Source organism: Schistocerca serialis, chromosome 3 (genome assembly GCF_023864345.2).
Source record: "Schistocerca serialis cubense isolate TAMUIC-IGC-003099 chromosome 3, iqSchSeri2.2, whole genome shotgun sequence".
NCBI lineage: Eukaryota > Metazoa > Arthropoda > Insecta > Orthoptera > Acrididae > Schistocerca > Schistocerca serialis.
In genome coordinates this window covers 667,056,032-667,068,161 of record NC_064640.1, presented here as the reverse complement: position 1 = coordinate 667,068,161, position 12,130 = coordinate 667,056,032, and positions in this window count along the sequence as shown.

The window sequence follows — 12,130 nt, the reverse complement described above, 5'->3', positions numbered from 1 at the left end:
CCCTGTTTTTTCCTCTCAATTATCGACTTTTTCTTCCCGATTTTGTTCGATTCCCGCTATCCACAACGCCTCAGACTCTTTCTGCTTTTCTTTCAAAGTTTTCTGGAAGAATTTCAGTAGATCTTGTAGCGTGTCGAACTTTTGATCAGGTGTACTTATCCGTACTTCCCTCTTTTTTCTGTAACCCATATTAGCCGTATTTTGTCGGTTAATGCTATCGTCTTGATAAATCGTAGCGTTACAGGTTACAACAGGATTTGTATTATCCTGCTGAAAATCATTTTTCGTCTGTGCAGAACCAAACATCTGCACCGTATACATTAATGCTTCGTCATAATCAAATGGTTCATTACTAGATGCTCGGAATTCATCCTCAACGTCAGTGTCAATCCACTCTATCTCGTCCCAACACTTCAGTTGTGACTTCCTCCCTATTCGTAGTATCTGTACGGATACCTTCGATCTTTCTGTCGTTCCTGTTCCCAATTCCGATTCTTGTACATCACACCTAATCCTATTTATTGCTGCGGTAGCCTTGTTTCTGCAGAAAGTGTATTATCTGCTTGAACTCCTGCGATACCTATCGTTAGTCAATCCTCACGATTCCCAGGATTTGGTGGTCGTAATTCAACCTCCGTCTGTTGTTCGTTTCTCCGGTAACTACGCGAAGTATTTGCGCGTGGCTGCATTCTCGCACCACTTCTCCATCTGCTTTCTCTCCATGGACCTGGCGATCGCTGATTAAAATCAGTCTGTCGGTTATCCCGAGTTCTCCAGTTTCCATTCCTATTTTCATTTATATTCTGCCTGTTCCAAACATTATTAAAACCATATCCATTACGATGTGGTCTAGTGTTTCCACTACTCCCATTTCCGTAATAATTCCCATTTCGTCCAGAATTCAGTCCCAGTACCGGCCTGCCATTACTACCATTATTATTATTCCCTTTACTATTATTTTTTCTTTCAAAATTATTCTGTCCTGAATCGCAACGTCTTTGAGCGTCGTTTTCATACATGAAGTCTACTTCTCTCAAAACACGTTTGAAAGTTTCTACATTATCGCCCCGACGTCCTATCAAGGCGTGTTGATACTTAATTGGCAGTTTCGTTTTGCATATTTGAATCAATTCTCCATCGCTATATGGGTTATCTAAGTATTGGTCCCTTTTATCCACATACTCAAGGAATTAGACTGCTGTTTTCTCACGCGAATTTTCGGATGAGACATTTTGTAATAATCCATATTTTATTCTCATCTGAGCCTCCAGTGACCAATATCTTGCTATAAAGGCAGCTCTAAACGAAACATACGAATCGCAAGTTTCCGCTTTCTTCTGCATAGTTCCAGCAACACTTCCCGCCATATGTGCACAAAAGAAATGTAACTTATGTTTCAGGGCCCAATGTGTCGGTATTCCTACTTTAAATTGTTCAATAAATGTGCGAAGGTGGAGAATATTTGCATCTTCCTTACAGTGCTGGTATTTCCACACTGTAAGGAAGTGGTTATCATCAAAACCTCTCGCTTCTCTCTGTGATGTACCTTCTGGGTTTTTAAGCCTCGAATTCTGTCCTAGGTTTGCATCAAATCTACACAAACGTGTGTAACTTGGTTCATTCTGTGTCATTTGTGTCGTAGAATCACTTGCAGATCTCATTACGCAATATGCGTGCATAACGCCTGCTATCGGCTCTGTATATTGACGTGCAAGCAATTCTGGCTCGTTAGACGCCGTACTGTAACCCGTCGATATTCATCCTACAGGTTGTGGCGTTGCGTAACGCGTCTCTACGGTTTGATCAGCGTATGTTACGCTTCGTGCTTGACGTACTGAACCTTGCTGCAAACTACACTCTTGTATTCCCGATTGACCTTTTATTCTTTCTTGAACAAGTGGTCCAAATCCACACTGTTCCCTACGGTTACCGTGATGTTCTGTCATACGCTAGTTTGAACTAATTTCCCTTTCTCGGTTTGCGGTTTCGGACTGACATACACATGTGCCTTTCCGTCTTACGTCACACATAATTTCGCGGACTCTTTCTGTCGTATTACCGACAACTATTGATTTTGCAGTATTCACAGTAGTATCTACCGACACTAAAGTGGATTCTGACGTCGTCTACGACTCCTCACAAACGCTTTCTACGTCACCTCGACTTTCGATCGAACGTAAAACTTCCGATCTCAGTCGTTGAAATTGACGTTCGTTTTTCTCCTGTATTTTTAAAATACGAGCATCGAATTTCTTTAATGCTGCATCTGTCCTTCTTTTGTGAGACGTCACCTCAGCAATAACATGTCTTGATTTTGTCGTCGCTTTGATGGCAAAAGCTTCGACCTGTCGTTTAACCGTTTTAACACTTTTTTGCGTAACTTCACGTTACGTAATCATGTCTGTTTGGACAGCGTCAATGTCTGTTCTCAGTTTTTTGTGCCCTGTAACGAGCGCTTGAAGATTTATTTGTGCTTCCTTAGCTTCAGTTCGCATTTGATTTAATTGACCTTTAATATTATCGTTCGTTTTTTGTATTTCCCTGTTAATTTCTTTCAGCCCCAATGTTATGCGCCCATCTAACTCTTTTTGCCCTTGTGTTATGCGCCCTTCTACTTATTTTTGCCCTTGTGTTATGCGCCCATCTAATTATTTTTGCCCTTGTGTTATGCGCCCTTCTATATACCTTTCTCATTCCTGAGATTGTTGTAATAAACGCTGCAACATTCCAAATATGTTGGCGTTTTAATCTATACAATTTTCGCCTATTGCCATGTGATGTAACCGTTCCCTATCTCGTTTTTCGTGAACCGTTTCCTTCGCTTCCGAACATAGTGTAGGAGCACTAACACCCATTCTTTCATGCAGTTGCAAGCCTGACTGATTCAATATGGTTACGTTTGGTTCAAAATGCTGTAAATCACTATCTGCAGACTCAGCGTATGATTCATTAGCAACCCAGTGCTCATGTCCATTATTTGGACCATATTAAACATCACGTCTTACATTTTCGGTCTCATTCGGTACTTCTACGTGTTCTGTCTCGTGTCTTTCACGCTTATCTACCTGTTTCGTGTCCAACTCGATCCCGTCAAGATCTCCCATGACATCTCTTTTTCTTAATCTATTATTCTCTGCCATTTTTGAGCGTTCCTCTAAGCGTTGCTCTTCCCGAATTTTTCGAACCTGAAGACGCGTTAACATCTGATCATAAGACTTGATTCTACCACAAAATATCATCCATGGTCCTATATTCAATACGTTTCCTTGTCTTTTATAGCCTTTTGGTTACTGGAGTTGTGACAGAATCGAACACAACCCAGTTGGCTCTGAGCACTACGGGACTTAACATCTATGGTCATCAGTCCCCTAGAACTTAGAACTACTTAAACCTAACTAACCAAAGGACAGCACACAACACCCAGTCATCACGAGGCAGAGAAAACCTAACCCCACCGGGAATTGAACCCGGGAACCCGGGCGTGGGAAGCGAGAACGCTATCGCACGACCACGAGCGGCGGACCACAACCCAGTTCAACGATGTGTTGCGCCAGCAAATAAGAAATACATGAATTCTATCTACACTTCCTACACACTTGAGTCACATTTACATTTACATTTTTCTTCCTCCAACTTGCGTCAGCTTATTATTTGGAAGGATTACGTATTTTGTACCTATCAAAAGCAAATCCTCAATCTATCAGAATACTGTAATTTCGCATCCTGGCAGACGTCGCCATGTGTGAGATATGCGCGCAAATGGATAAAACATCTTAATTGTCTTTGTGGTGTCACCGCCAGACACCACACTTGCTAGGTGGTAGCCTTTAAATCGGCCGCGGTCCGTTAGTATACGTCGGACCCACGTGTCGCCACTATCAGTGATTGCAGACCGAGTGCCGCCACACGGCAGGTCTAGAGAGACTTCCTAGCACTCGCCCCAGTTGTATAGCCGACTTTGCTAGCAATGGTTCACTGACTACTTACGTTCTCATTTGCCGAGACGATAGTTTAGCACAGCCTTCAGCTACGTCATTTGCTACGACCTAGCAAGGCGCCATATTCAGTTACAATTGATATTGTGAATCATGTACCGTCAAGAGCGACGTTCATTATTAATGGATTAAAGTTAAGTATTCCACCAGTTACGTCCGTTTTTCTAAATTCTAATTTCCTTGTCATGTTCCAGACCTCACGCCAGCCTGCGTGAGCTAAAACGCGTGCATTTCGGCCTCCTTTAGTAAAACAGTGTTGGCTCTCTTGCCAACCACAACAGTCTTCTCAAGCCCAGGGTGTTAAACAGACATTCTATATAAATATGAATCTGGCCCTGTAAGGCAGCTAATATTAGGTGAGGATCATAACAAATTAATTAGTAATGCTGCTGTCATGTAAATATAATGCATGAATTAATAAAAGTGAAAGTTTATAATCTATTCTAGAGAGACAAAACAGCTGTTCCCTTTTTCATTCTACATATAATTTATCAACTGTGCTTTCAGGGGTCAAGTGATACACAACAATCATATTCAATTACTTTCAACACTCAATAACAAAATATTTAATTCTTGGAGATATTGAATTGGCAACTATTAAATCGTTATCTCTACAAATGAAAATCTTATCACAGGCAAGAATGATCAAAAATCTTCATCTATTAAATTTACTTCTGCGATATCGTAGCTGGTCAATGCCCTAAGATAGTGGAGAAAAAAATTTACCTTTTAAACCAATGAAAAAACTCTCATATACTCAATGTGAGGGTATGTTAGTATCCTAGCTTTTGATATTCAATGGTCACAGCATACGCAGGTTGCATTGAGCAAAATCTCGGCTCAACATTTACTGTGGCCTAATGCCCGATGATACTTTACCAATTGGGACCTGCAATGGAGTTGTCTCCAGACTTGATCTGAAACGCTAATTCCCTGCTCTGGCCTTGACTGGATTCACTCAGTCTCAACTTTCCTGCATTCTTTAGAACGTTAATGTTTGCCTAGTTGAAATAATGACTATTGCACACTCGCTAAGGGTTGGGGCGATGTGCACAATTTCATTGCCCGCAAAAACTCTCACAGCAATAATTAACTACCTCTTTGCTATCTGTCGCCACGATACGTGAAGCATATCGTCCACACTTCGCAGATGCAAAGCTCTCAACGCCCTCACTGTTTTCCACACACTTGTGCTGTCTGCTATGAGACGAGAGAGATGTAGAAATTTTTAGTTCTCTAAATTCTTTTATATAAGGGAAATTTCCCCACCATGTCGCAGTTGTGTCTCCCAGTATGGCTTCAGCCAACGGCCGTCTCGTTAGAGGTGAATTTTTATTTTTCTTGCTGGGTCGCTGCTAGCCTTGTTAAATCCGTGCAGCCACTTACCCTCGGTCCCAGCTGTATTTACGTTAAAAGGAATAATGTGTTGTTCTGGCCTCATGTCTTTCTGTGCTGAAGCTCGGCGTTCTCTTGTTAAGTGGGGTTTTCCAATGCCATTAACCACCTGCTCGGTTCGTCTCCAGAATGCGTTTTACTTTAACTTATTTATGCATGCCCCTATCCTTATTTTGGTAGATATTGTTTTGCTAGTTTTCGGTACATGAGATTACTGCAATTGCTTTTTGTTGATAATGTAGTTTTCTGAGGATCTCATACTATATTGTACTGTCGTTATGGACTGAGCTCATGTAAGGTCTGTAAAATCCAGACGCCATACAGTATCTTGTAGCCTCTTGAGCAGTACCCATTCGAGGAGCCTCCCCAGCATTGTTAGAAGACTGACTGGGCGATAACTGTCCGGAAGTGAGATGTCCTTTCCGAGTTTCGGCGGTAGCACCACCCTCGCCGTTTTCCACACCACTGGTAAACATCAATAATGGAGAAAACTGTTGACAGTTCTTCTGATTAGGACCAGCGGCTTCCTGGGAAGATATTCTAAGTCTTCATTGGTGATGAAGTCGTGTCCCGGTGAGTTGTTCGCCGTTTTACCGATGACATTTTTTAATATCCGCTCAAGTGAAAAACTGTGGCTGACATGCCGCAGCACTGACGCTGCTCCTCGTCATGTAGGACCTCATCATCTTGTGCTGTTGGAGGTGGAGCTATCATCTGGCACTGATACGCTCGGCATGTAGTTCTGCTTATGACAGTGGGTCATATATCAGACCATCTACGCTATGTACTGCTCATTTTGGTGGTTTTTCCTGATGCAGGTTCTTCACCACTTGCCATTCGTCACGTTTCGTAGCAAGAAGTCTGACATCTTGGTTTCCCATGCGCCCTGACGCCATTCTGTGACACATATGTGGATTTCCCTGTTCTGTTGGTACATCGGTCTCCTATCTTGAGGATTGCTGAAGTGGACCCACCGCATCCGGGAATAATTCCTTTGTGTTTTTATGGCTTGAAATCGCGGCAGACATGCTTCAATGTTGATGTCTGGTTGCAAAATTCGTGTTGTTGACCAGCGTTTCGTGGTTTGGATTTTGGCTGTTAACGTCTGTACCATGGCCTTGATGGCGGCCCACGATGGCACGTCTTGTGTTGGCCCAGCATTGTTGTCCAGAAAACGTTGAAACTGTGGCCAGTCCGTCAGCCTTGTGCTATGTAGCGGCAGTGGGATGTGTGCCTTCTCCAGTATTCCTATTACCGGCCTGTGATCTGTTGGTAAGTCACTGGAGGTTGGCGTTGACATTTTTGAGAGCCGCTATGTCAAGGACATCTGCTTACTGGTGGACGAAAGGTGGCACTCCCGTCACGGTAATGTTTACGTCCTCTTCTAGACGGAATAATTGTTGACCGTTTGTATTCGTTTTTCTCGCATTCCAAACAGTGTGCTTGCTGTTGAGGTCGCCTCCCAGCAGTACCACGTGGAAACGGATGGTCACGTACATCTTCAGGGAATAAGTGCCTTGTCGGACTGAGGTATGCAGCATCACATGTGATGTTTCCTATGGCGTTCGCGAATGTGACTCTTGTATTTTCCAATTTTCATAGCCTTGTAAGCTGCTCCTGATGGCGAATTTCTTTTTTGAATAGGATGGCAGCACACCTTCTCTTTGACCGACGTCATCTGTACAGTACACGTGCATGTGCTGTGTGTGGAACGGTGTCGACTACCTTAAATTCGTCTCCGAAATGAGTACAACGTCAGTCCTGTGGCGTGCAAGGAAGTAAGTTAGTTCTGTCTTCGTTTTGACACGATTCGCATTTCATTTGCGGATTTTGAGGTGCGTTGTGGTCCATTCTAGGGAGAAACAAATGCTTTCATAAAATTCTCTACCAACGAGAGAATGGTGCTCAGTTTTTGATGCAGTGAGGTAAGTAGTGAGACGATAACTGTGATAGCTTGTGTGATGGGGTCCTTGGTGAACGTCACTGGATCTCTGGAGGGTCGTAGAAGATGTGGGGATGCCACACCAGCGTAAGTCTGTGAACGTCGTTGTGGTTGCGAGTCGGGCCGTGCTGGTGGCTGATGGGTGGGCTTCATTTCGTACTCCCTCAGAAGGGCTTGGTATGTTTCGCACCCGCGGTAGGTCGTAGGATGGCTTTTTCTGCTACTGGCGCATGAATGTTTCTCTGTTTTTTGGTACTTCCCATAGTCTACTGATTAATGATGGCGGCCACATCGGACACATCTTGGTGGGAGGCAGCAGTAATGGCAGTATGTTCCCGCCTTTGGTATAGCTTACACTGGACTGGGCCTCCCTTGGAGTTTTAGGATTCTACATGCACTCTCGTGTAGAGGACTTCAGATCGTAAATCCTACGGTCATCATTTCCGTTCGGTAGCAGTACGCAATACGCCGATTGCGGAACGAGTTTCTTTGTTTTGTCGTCTCTCTTGTGATACTCACATACATCGATGACGTTGTAGCCTTTTTCTCGTAGGGCTTTCAGGACTTTTTTCTCAGGAATCTGATCTGGCAGTAATTTAAATGATGGCTTTGAGCTTCTTGCCCTCCAGAGATTTGTCGGTGAAAAAATGGATGTCGCCGTTGGCGCAAAAGGACATTGCCTCTTGTTAGTCTGCGAACGTGTCGATGTGGTATTTTATTCGGTCCCGTTGGTAAATGGCCTTTAGGCAGCAGTCGAGAATCCAAATTGTCACCAGTGGTTTGAGGCGTTTCGTTTCTCAGTCGCTGTTGTTCGCTCTGGTTCATGGGCGTCTATGGGTGGCGCCACTGGTGGCGCAGTCACTTGGTATCTGTTCATCATCTCTGTCTTGTCAACGCATCGTTCGCGTGTAGTTCTTCTGCACTCCTTCTGTAGTGCCTCTTATACTTAACATTAGTAAAGTTCAGAGAACTAGTGGTTCACCTCTACTTCTTCTGTTGTGAATGATCGGCGATCGTCATCAAAGGACGGTTCCTCCTGCAGCTGCTCTTGTATGGAGCTAGCGGGTGGCACAGAATAGGTTTTCTCGATGGAACTGTGCAGTTTTCCTCCGCTGTGAAGTCCATTCAGCTGTCGTTGTCTAGTTGCATCGTGATGTCCTCGGCCATGAGAAGGCTTGAGTCGACGAAACCATGGCTAGCGGCTGAGTTGGCTACTCGTCTGTGTCGGTAACAGTTTGCTCTGTTGGTGCTGTTGGGGAGAAGTTACGTCACGGGAGCTACCAGCGGCCGTAGGCGGAGGTGCAACAGTAGCTGTTGCCGAGTTTGTCATACTCGAGGGTCTTCCTGCCTTTGCCCTGGTCGTCGTAACTGGATGGGCGGAAGCAGCCAGCAGCAGGGCAAGCACCGACGACCGGTCGTCGGCCGACGCCTGCGCGACCAAGGCAGCTAGATCGGCTGCGCACGCTCCGCTCTCCTTCCTCTGTCGCTTTGCGCGCTCGACTGACTGCCTTCTGGCTGTAAGCATTCCCTATTAAAGGGCAGACACAGATGGCTCTCTGGGAACTATGTCACTACGCTATATGTTGGCGGACGGCGTTGAAACGATTATCAGTACACCTACTGTTCCCCAGGTGGCGTATGCCGTCATCGGATCAAAATCGACGTCGTCTTTCCAGGTGCACTAAATTCTTTTTCAGTAGTGTATTATCTCATCAAAGGAAATAAGAGAGCAAAAGGTAAAATAATCACCACGTTGTTTGATCAATCTCTGACAATCTACAACGAGTAAAATACCATACAGACCTGCGAGCCGAAACAGAAATTTATTCACATTTTCAGCGCAACATTGTACGCAATATAACATCCTGTATCAGCTCCACGGACACGGAAGAAAAATTAGAAAAATTTAACATCCTCTTAAGTTCAAGCAACACCGACATAGATAGCTTTACGATGTCACTGCGTACCGACCAAGGTTTACCTCCGTTTGTAGTACTTGATTGGTCAACAGCTAAGCGTTATGTATTTCTACTTCACGCATCAGGTAAAATTGCCGGTATTCAAGACAGATGCAGCTTAAACATCATCTCATCACATCACTAACGTCTTCTTTCAAGATATGGGAACGAATTTGGAAGAACAATATAAAGTCCATTCTCCTATAGGCCCTGTGACCGTATCGCGCAGTCGCAATATCAGGACAGCCTATGTTCAAAATTCCCACCAAATACCATTAATATTACATTTTTAATTTGGAACAGCAGAACGAAATTTCCATTTGAAACTTCCTGGCAGAAAAAGCTGTGTGCTGGACCGGGACTCAAACCCCAGAACTTCGCCTTTCGCGGACGGGTGGTGTATCAAATGAGCTACCCGCATACGACTCATGACCCGTCCTCACAGAAGTTCAGCATCTCCTACCTTCCATACTTCACAGCAGTTCTCCTGCGAAACTGGGGGGACTAGCACTTCTGGCAGGAGAGATAATGCAGACATAGTCACAGCGTTGGGGATTACTTCCCGAATGAACTTTTACTCGGCGGCGGTGTCTGCGCTAGTATGAAACTTGGTGGTAGATTAAAACCGCGGATCAGACGGCGACTCGTGCCCGGGAAATTCGCCTTTCGAGGCAAGTGCTGCCTTATCTGAGCTCCCCGATATTTCTGTGGCTCTGAGCACTATGGGACTCAACTGCTGTGGTTATCAGTCCCCTAGAACTTAGAACTACTTAAACCTAACTAACCTAAGGACATCACACACATCCATGCCCGAGGCAGGATTCGAACCTGCGACCGTAGCAGTCGCACGGTTCCGGACTGCGCGCCTAGAACCGCGAGACCACCGCGGCCGGCGATATTTCTGTGTACATTATGCATTACCACCTGTCTCCTTATGAGAGTATGCCCAGCATGGCCCAACATGGTCATTTTGATGGTCCAAGTGTTATGGTGTGAGGAGGCATAATGTCACATGGGCGTACTGACCGCAAAGTCTTTGAACACGATAAAGTCACCGGTCAGCATTATTGTGACTTTGTACTCCTTCTCCATGTACATCTTTTTCAGATGTGCGTTCTGCCCTGAATGACAATACGCGACCGAATCGAACTGCGCAGGTGGAAGAGCTCTTGGAACGAGAGAATATTCAGCGAATGGACTGTCCTGCCCATTCCCCTGACCTATATACCATCGGGCACGTGTCGGATGCATCCTGTAGCACGCCCACGTCCTCCAACGACCCCCCAGCAGTTGTTAGTCTCGATGGTGGAGGAATGGAACGGCCTACCAGAAGAACTCCTTACCAACCTTGTGGCCAGCATGGGAGCACGTTGCAGAGCAAACACTGGCGTCCGTGGTGATCACACATCATATTAAGAACCACGTCCTGCCTTTTGTAATATCTAGAGGACCAATATGAATAGTGTTGACTTAGGGCTGTTGGCCAATCAAGTACCAGAAACGGATGTATGCCTTGACCGGTATGCAGTCACGTCCCGAAGCTTTCTACATCTCTGTCTTTTTCGCTAATGCTTGGACTTAAGAGAACGTTACATTTTTCTAACTTTGCTTCCTTGTCAATGGGGCTGATACAAGGTGTTGTATTGGATGCAATGTTACGCTGAGAATTTAAACAAACTGTATTTCAATAAAAAGTGTTATTTCTGTTCGGCTCATTGCGTATTTCTTTCATTTATCTTCTATAGTACACTGCAGCAGTTCAAATGGTTCAAATGGCTCTGAGCACTATGGGACTTAACTTCTGAGGTCACCAGTCCCCTAGAACTTAGAACTATTTAAACCTAACTAACCTAAGGACATCACACACATCCATGCCCGAGGCAGGATTCGAACCTGCGACCGTAGCGGTAGCGTAGTTCCAGACTGTAGCGCCTAGAACCGCTCGGTCACGACGGGCGGCACTGCAGCAGTTCATTCAGTGTGTGGTCCATAGTTCATCGAGCTATGTGGGAAGTTACTTTCGTCCGTAAGTTTTGCACACCAGTGTAGATAACTTTTCGCTCTCTGTATTTTGTCGCAGCTACCGTCAGAATTTCAAAGAGTTTAGTCCAGTCAATACTGTCATTAATTCCTGTAAATATACAAATTGCATAACCACGGCTTTGATTTCCTTCAGTCACCTTATATGAAGGGCCGTAGAGACGTATAGTCTCATTAGTTCTTACATTTCTCTGGAATCCAAACTGATCTTCCCCGAGGTCAGCTTCTACCAGTTCTTCCAATCTTCCCTAAGTAATTCGTGTGTTTTGCAAACAAGACTTATTCAAATGATGTCTAATTGTTCGACAATATTCTTATGTGACAGCACTTATCTTCTTTTGAATAGCTGTTGTGAGATTCCTATTTAAGTCTGGGCCTATTTCGCCGGCTGATGTATCTTGAGCACAATGTGGAATAGTTTTGTCATCATTGGCTTTCCCAAGGATCTCTATAATTGTGGGGGTTTTTCGTCTACTACAATGGCCTTACTTCGATTTAGAGCTTTCAAAGCCGAGTCACAGTTTTCTTTTAATATCAAATAGCTTATATCATATTTACGTACTTCCTTCTTCCCTTCCGCGGTGCTATCTTCGTGATTGTTCCCCTTTTATAGTTTTTCTGTTTGTTTGAAACCTTTCAGCCTTCTTTTCTTCTCTCAGTACTGGTCTGTCATATGTGTCTTTTAGATTTATATATATATATATATATAGGTGCGTCTCTTTTCTCCAAAGACCACTGTAATTCTCCTATGTGCTACAACTATCTTTCCCCTAGTCATGGATGCTTCTACAGCGTTGCAT